Here is an 8,716-nt window from a genome sequence, read left to right on the forward strand (position 1 = left end):
CCCCGCCCAACATAAACTCTACTGTGCGTGAGGAGGAAATCTTAAAAGAGCGCAGTCATGTCATGCCTGGTTTGTGTCAATAAAACCCTTTTTTTCTGGACGGTGGAAGTGTTCCAGGACGTTGGATTTCTTATAACTCACCATCAGACTTTGTTTTGATTCACTTCGTGTGAACGCTTTCTGGACTTCATCTCCTGGACACTTTTTCTTTTCTTCCTGACCGCCAGCTTTTTTTTCTCTCTCTCTCTAAAAAAAACAACAACAAATAGTACAGTCGATATATCAGAAAGAAAATCTCCTCGCAGTCATGCTAGTGTCGTCGACTCACTTTTTTTCAAGTGGAAACACTTCACATTTGTTCTTCTTTCCTGTCGGTTTGACGCCAAGACAGTGCCTGGGAGCACACACACAGAATCCCATGGTCGTAAAGTCTCGGTAGGAGGAATGTCATAGCGGTTTCTTTTTTTCCCTTAGCCTTTGTCCTCCTGTTAAGCGCAGCCTGTAATCACACCAGTATCTCTATCTGCCCTCGTGCCCTTGTCCTCCTGCCGTTGTCTGTCTGGGATGCCGGCATAACTAAACCTGCACTTTATATGTCCTCCCGCATACTTGGTATGTGACTATTGGTGCGCCTGGAAATATTCTGCAGGTCACACAGATTGTGTCGTTGTTTAATGTTGTTTATGTTACAAAAACAGATGGTTGGTTAAACATATTGCACACTCTTTACCCTGCGTTCAGTCTTTCATTGTGGATCAAACAATACTTGAAAGAGCTGAGGAACATAAGGGTGTCTGATAGTCTGACATGCCATGTGATCGGCAGGTTAAATAGGATATCTTGGGTATTGCCTAACCAGGTCCCTATCATCACTCTCTTTTCCTTTCTGCTAGCTGTCAACTGGGTGATTATCTGTGATTGATCCTGCAGCCTGCTCTGTGTGGCCTCTTCCACCAGCAACACCAATCAGCCATTTGTGTGTGTGTGTGTGTGTGGCTTCAGGGAGTGTGTGTGTGTGTGTTCATTGTGCACGTCTAGGATCGTGTGTGTGTGTGTTCAGTTTGTTTGTGCTCAGCGTGTCTGTGTATGTTCAGGGAGTGTGTGTGTGTTCATAGTGCCCGTCAGGGTGTGTGTGTGTGTGTGTGTGGTCGCTGAGGTTTCAGTGTGTTTGCTTGTGTTTCCCTTGTGCACGTGTAGCTCATTGTCTGTGTGTGTGTGTGTGTGTGCGCGTGTGTGTGTGACACATGCACTGTTTGCACATATGTCAACAGACTTCACAGCCTGCCGGGGAGCAGCTTTAATTTATGAGTCATTTCCTTTTGAAAACAAGGTGTCACCAGCCGGCCCTCGTATCGAGATACCTGTTTCCCCGCGCGGGTGGGAGGAGGGAATGAGCCAAGATGGATTGGAGAGAGGGAGACGCTGGTCTGAGACCTGAGGATTAATGGTGTCTGGGTGTGGGTGTGTCTGTGTGTGAGTGTGTCCGTGTCAGTGTGTGTGTCTGTGCGTGTGTCTGTGCGCGTGTGAGTGTATGTATGTGTACGTGTGTGTGCTTGTGTGAGCCTGCATGCGTGTGTGAGTGTGTGAGTGTGTGCGTGCGTGTGCGTATCTGTGTGTATGAGAGAGAGTGTGTGTGACACCGGGTAACATCTGGAGGAATAGCAGATGTAGAAGCAGAGGAACACGGAGTGGAAGGGAGGAAGGGATGAGGATGATGTTTGCGCGGGAGTGACAGTTAAAAAAGAGGTGTTGGGGGGGGGGGGGGGGTGCACAGAGAGAGAGAGAGACAGAGACACAGAGAGACAGAGAGACTGAGAGAGAGATGTTTTGGCTAACACGCTGTGAAACCAGATGAGTCAGGGATGGCTCACCGGTCCAGGGAGCAGACAAAGTGGGGGTTGAGGTTTCTTAAATGTATTTTTGTTTAAATACGTATTGACGTGCAGCGTTTTGTGTGGGCTGGCTCCCTTTCCTGTTTGCACGCCTCTCCCCATCTGTGGGATTATTGTCTTGATTTGTTAAGATGCGTGACGCTCATCCACCCTCATGAATGAAGTCGAGGAAGTGTTGTTCTTGTGAGTTCCACAGTAGATGCAGGATTTGTGTTGAATCACACAGGACCGACCTTTTCTTTTTTTAGTCCAGTCTGAACTGAATCCGTGGTGGTTGGTAGCGACAAACAGTCATTCGTTCAGTTGAAAGTTGAAAGAAAAAGAAAACAATTCACCACTAAAACAGGACAATGTTCCGCCCGTACATGGTGCATTTATGGTGATGGGGTCGTTTCATTCTTACATCGAGTCAAAAACCATTATGGCCTAACTGTTCTGGAATTCGTTTTTGTTTACAACACCTGTGTTTCAGAGGGCTTTAAATAGCATGTAAGGGCTCACTTCATCGCCGCGGCCCACATTCAGTTTGGATACGTCATGTTTCCAGTCGATGAGTATATTCATCACCGTGTAAGAGCTGATATTCATTTCACGGTGATTACATAGCTGTTTAAATAAGGGCGGCTTCGAGCACGGCCCCATACTTCTACCGTCAAGGGTGTAGTGACCCCTCCCACCCATCAATTGCAGCCTATTCTCTGAAAAACCAACAAGAATCACCCGTGTTGAGCGGCTGACCCACAGGCAGCCAACTCTTAGGACTCTCCTGGGTTAGGAAATCTCCACTTTGACAGCTTTGATCAGCGCCAACGTTTCTGAAATCACCTCCGAAGTGGCCTTGAAAAGTTAAACCGGCTTGCTTTCTCTCTTCGTTCTCCACGACTTTCTCCCTCCCCATCCATCTGCCTGTCACTCTCCGAGACGCCCTATCACTCTTCCCCTATCCCCCTCTCTCCCCATGTGTGTGTCGGCCCCGACCACCGGCCTGCCTGCGCTTTTCTTTTCTGTTTTACTAGCAGCCTCCCGTGGGTCCCACGGTTACAGGGAAACAAACACTTCAAAGCACTTTCAGGGCCAACGCCTGTTCCCTCTTACACACCAATTATGGACGGGACGGCTGAGGCTCAGCCTGCATGAACCATCAGTCGGGTTGGGAGGTGGTGGTGTCAGTCATGGTGGTGGCGGTGGTTCAGGAGGTGGTGGTCATGATGCTGGTGGCGGTCATGATTGTGGTGGTGGTGTCAGTCATGGTGGTGGTGTTGGTGGTCATGGTGGTGGAGGTCGTGGTGGTTGTGTTGGTCATGGTGGTCATTGTAGTCTTGTCGGTCATGGTGGTCATGGTGGTGAAGGTAGTGGTATTGGTCGTGGTGGAGGTGGTGGTGTTGGTCATGGTGGTGGAGGTGGTGGTGTTGGTCATGGTGGTGGAGGTGGTGGTGTTGGTCATGGTGGTGGAGGTGGTGGTGTTGGTCATGGTGGTGGAGGTGGTGGTGTTAGTTATAGTGGTGGAGGCTGTGGTGTTTTTTCATGGTGGTGGAGGTAGTGGTGTCGGTCATGGTGGTGGAGGTAGTGGTGTCGGTCATGGTGGTCATGTTGGTGGGTGGTAACGATTGTGGTGGCGTGTTCAATTTCATGTTTATCTGCGGAATGAACCCGATTCTTGTTGTTGTTGCAGGGTCTGAAGAGTCCAGACAGGACCGGCCTTTCAGTACTGTCCCAGCGGTTCAGGGACGCCTTCCTCTGCGAATGGGCCTGACTCCGGTGTTCTGCTGCGGTGCAATGGGAGAGACACAAGGTTCGGCAAATAGTTTGAGAAGAATCGCCAATTGTAGTGCGACGGTAGCCTCACGCTCCGGTCACTGCAGTGTTTTGTTCTGTAAAGCAGCTGGGCTTTATTACAGGTCGTCATTCATATCTTCGCTTGATCTTCACATTTTGATGGGACTGTTCCAGTTGAATCCTCCTCAGAGCCTCACCAGACCAAGGTGATGAAAAGTTACTACCATAGGCAGGATGAGTGACGTCAAAGACAATGGCAATGTCAAAGACGTCTAAAGCAAAAAGTGTGTGTGTGTGTGTGTGTGTGTGTTTGTCTGTGTCTGTCCTAAGTGTGTAAGTTATGCGTCCGTCCAAGTGTGTGTGTCTGTCCCAAGTGTCAGTGGGTGTGTTCGTCCAAGTGTGTGTTTGTCTCTCCCAAGTGTGTTTGTGTGCTCTTATATTAGTCTTTATTTCACTGTTATTTCTTAGATTTATCTCCAAGCAAGCAATGGTGTTTAGGGTCTACTTCATTTTTCCGTCTGTGTTTACAATTTGCATACTTTTACTGACCACCGTAACTTATCCTCTTAAGAGGATAATGAGTGGGCCTCTTGGCGTACAACTGGATCTGATATTATGGAAAGTGTACAGAGGGAAATGTTCTATGTAGAAAACCTTGCTCTGCATGCTAGTGTTGTTGATATGGTCCGCAATGTACTAAAACTGATCAATTTCTCCATTAGGCTTAACGGTGTAACAAATTATTCTCTTTTGCAGATTCTGAAACAAACAGCATTCAAACCAGCCCTTCTTTGACTGTATTTTAGCTTTTATGTTTATGGCCGTAGCAACCAATAAGGTATTTGGAGTGTGACACAAATTTTTCTTTTAATTTTAACACTACCTTATTCGACTTCTTCTAATGTCTGTAAGGTTTACACTAGTGTTTCTTAAAGTGCCTCAAGTTGCCCCCCCTCTGCTCCCCCAGTACAGTTTGTTAGCAGATCTGAAGATGGCGGTTGGACATCTCCTTCCCTTCTCCTTTTATCTCCTGGAATCTGAAAGCATGTCTTTGCTCCAGAGAGGTACCCTCTCTCCTGGGTCTATGGAGAGGCTGGCCCCCACCTTGAAAGGCTTAGCTCCATTGGCCCCGGTAAAAAGAAGAGGAGTGGGATGGTTTCATAAAGGGAGCAGAACAAGACCACCGCATGTGTCCCCCTAATAAAGCGGCATGGGGGCCCCCGCTGTAAGGAGATGGACATGCATGCAGACCTGAATCACAGGGCCCATTCAAAGCATGCCACCTGGTAAAAGGACCATGATTTGGATTCAGGCATTGCATAAGGGTTTTGGCAAGTAATGCGTCCCTTCCGCAGTCGATGACACATTGGCGTACATAATGTTGTTTTCATTTCCATCAGAGCTTATCAATTAGATCAATCAAATTTTTATTCAGATCCTAGTTACTTTAATATGCTGGTATTCGAGAACTATCCACAATGTTAATGGAAATATGGTTCACAGGAAGGCATTCGTCTTTTATTACTTATTTTCTATTCACAGAAAAATAATGAGCAACAGCAGATAGCAAACCACAGGGAGGAATGTCTTGTGGACGTAGGGAAGATGTAGGTCATGTTTCTTTGTACAATACTGGCTTTCTCCATGTCGCTTCCCCCCCACCATCAATCATGCACTCAGACACTAACTTAGGGAGGATCGTTGCAGGGAGGTTTGGCAAGGGTTTCTCTGAGATTGAGGTCCTATGGAAGGGGCCCGTATGCCCCCCTTAATCTCCTGACAGGACTGGTATGCTGGTTGATTGCACTACCGATTCTGACCATCGTAAATCAATTGGGTGCCTCCAGCCCGGGAGTCCGACCCCCAACAAGCGACAAGCCCTGCCTGAAACCCCGGGGCAACGACCCCTGTGCATGTCTGGGACGGACGCACGTCCACAGGCCCAGCCGGCGTCTCGCACCAGGAATGTCGAAGGCACCGCCGTGGAGATTATTTGGATCTGGAAAGAAAAGTACACCGCCAGGAATTTCCGCACCCCCCTTCGGGCCTTATGGTCTACGGTTTTGATGGGTTTTGGCTCTTGGGTGGTCACATATGATTAGCCGAAGATGACATGTTTGAAGACGCATATGGACATAGATTTATTGGTTGTGATATTCAGCAGGCTTTCGTGTGTGCACCAATATGTACTGGATGATGCTCTGGTGGTTTATATCGTAGAGCCCCACTTAAGAGTGACCACAGCGCATTTATTTTGTTTTGAATAACATGGAGAACGATTTTGCAGAAATTGACCTTTTATATGTTTTTTGTGTGTGTGTGTGTGTCTGTGTGCGTCAGTGTGGTTTGTTTTGTTGACCTTTGCGCCCGGCTTAAAAGGGCTGAAACACAATGGTCTAATTGCAGACCAATCCATTACCCATAATCCCCTGCGGGTTTGTGCACTTTGCCGTGTCTAAAAACAATATTCAAACCCTTTTAACGTCAATACGTTAAAAGAACCCCACACCCAGACCGGTGTGGGGTTCCAGTCCTAACCTCAGCTGGTGAGGCCCGTGGTCAGTGGGTTGGTCCTGGGATGGCAGAGCGGTGGTGGAGGGACATGGCTGTAGCTGGAGGTAACGCTCCCTGGCTGGTGCTCCGGAGGAGCAGCGTGGAGATGGCTCTTCCTGGCGCCAGACTCCCAACATGTAGGCCCGATGTCCCTGAAGTACGGCCGGAAAGGACGGAAGGTTTCGATCTGAGGAGATTTTTTTGTTTCTGTTTCTGAGTTTATGGCCCCGGTTGGATTGCGATTCGTTTTGGACACTTTTCTGAGTGTGGTTTCACGAAAAATGTGCGCACATGGGCTTTTGTTTTCCGTCGGGTGAAACAAACTTGTGAACCTGGTGATGGATGGTTATATCTGCGACTTGTTGTGGGCGGTTATGCAATACGGGGTTCTGAGAGCTTAGCGGTAGGCTGTGTAGATACAAATTGTGCATGATGTTGGGACTATTGTGGGGTTTTCATTGTCATAATATTGGGACACGGCTGAGATGATGACTTGTCCTGGCTCCACAGCGATGATCCGAGGTAGTGAACTGTTCCGGGTGTGAAGATACATCTACTCATACATTTTAGGTTGAACAAACTATTTATATTTTTGGCTTTTAAAAGCCGAAATAATCATCCTCCAAACCAAAACACTGTCACATTGTCATCATCAAGGCTCAAAGGTTCAAAAAAAATACGTGTGAGTATCACACAGCTGTGTGTAATTACCCCCACATCTGATAGGAGCACTGTTCTATCCCAGCGCCTAGTAGATGGGATCTCTTCCGAGGCAGGCTTCTTCAGAATGCTTCGGAGCGTGCGTCAACGCTCATTCCCCGACTTGGCGCTCCGTTATGTCATTGAGTGCGGAAGGCGACGTGGGCGTCTTCGAACTCCCGCCCTGGAGATGTGGCAGGAGAACGATGTCTCTCCCGGCTCCAGCAGCAGCAGCACTAGCTGCAGAGTGCACTAAGGGTGTTTGATTGATGACCCAGAGAAGAGGGGTCCCAAAGGCAGATGCTATGCCGATCTCATGAGTTCACTTGGATTTTCTTTTTGGAGTGAGCGAGTTTCAGAGAAGGGGGGGTGTGGGGGATGACGGAGCTGGTCTTGCAAAGCACGGGTCTGTCATTAGGGGGGGGGACTGAGGACTTTCTGAAGCACCGAGAGGAGCCAATTACTTGTGACTGGTTGGAGACAAGTCTGTGGCTGTTGTAAGTCAATTGTCTGCCGTTAGTGGGTTACAGATGGGTGGGCAGAGATCTGACGAAACCCACCCACCCCCCTCACTCTGGCTTGGCCATGAAAGATTGAGAGGCAGTCGCTCTCTCTCTCTCTCTTTCACTTTTCTCTCTCTCTCTCTCGCTTTCTCTCTCTCGCTTTCTCTCTCGCTCTCGTTCTCGCTTGTTCTGTCTTTCCAACCCCCCATTGTTTTTGAATTGCTAATGCAAACATTATTTAATGAGAGAAATTGTCATGTGGTCACATGTGTGATGGAATAAACGGAAAGTATGACGGAGCGTCTAAAGTCTTTCATGTTTTCAGCGTGGTTCTACCCCATTGGGTCCAATACGGGTAATCGCTCCTTTCTGCTTTCATATCGGAGGTATTGACCACAAAGGCAGAGAAGGGACATTTCAAAACCCATGTGATCTTTTAAGAAATGCCGCCATTGAGTTTGACGTTCCATTCAGAAAAGGGGAGGCTTTCTGATGTGGAAACGTTAGAACTGTCCATGAGTGAAAAGGGCATTGTTAAAGACCGAAAAAAACTGTTTGTGTCTCCGTCTCTGTGTGTGTGTGTGTGTTTGTGTGTGTGTGTGCGTGTGTGTGTGTGTTTGTGTACGTGGAAGGGTACTGCGGGTGGCTCGGCGTGTCATTTCTGGTCCTTTCCGATGTAAAGCAGACGCTGTCTCCTGCCCCGGAGGTGGTCGCTGTGTGCAACACGATTTAACATGAAAGCCACCAAACCAGGGCGGTGAATCAGACCCACTGTCTTCTGGAAGTGACCCCGCAACTATTGGGCAAAATGTGATGAGCAGCAACGCAGAGCCCCACTCCAATTGTGGTTCAAATCCCGGCGCAAATTGCTGGAGGAAGCATTGCTGGAAAAGCCAATGCACATTTTGGCGGGCTTCTTGATCGAGTTGAACAAATGGAAACAACGCTCGGCCATGACGTAAACAAGGCTAACGACTACCAAACCAGGGTGGGCGTTCAAAGGGGTATCGTCACATCGTGAAGTACCCCACAGAAGCACTCCATCTCATGGACGCTAATAGAAACGGGCGATGGCCATACAGTTGTGCAGCAGGCTGTCCACATCTGGACCGAGGGACCCGAGCTGTCCCCTTTTTCATTGTTTGGATTGTTCAGCCCATTGCTGGATGTTGTGATTTTGATTTTTATTATGATTGAACATAGAGTATAATGGATACAATTCTTCCTCCACCCTGATAGTTTTTGTGAATCGTTAGGGTTTTATTTGGTGTCGCGAACGAGCGGTGACCTCTT

The sequence above is a fragment of the Pollachius pollachius genome (genome assembly GCF_949987615.1).
Source record: "Pollachius pollachius genome assembly, chromosome: 17".
Classification (NCBI taxonomy): Eukaryota; Metazoa; Chordata; class Actinopteri; order Gadiformes; family Gadidae; genus Pollachius; species Pollachius pollachius.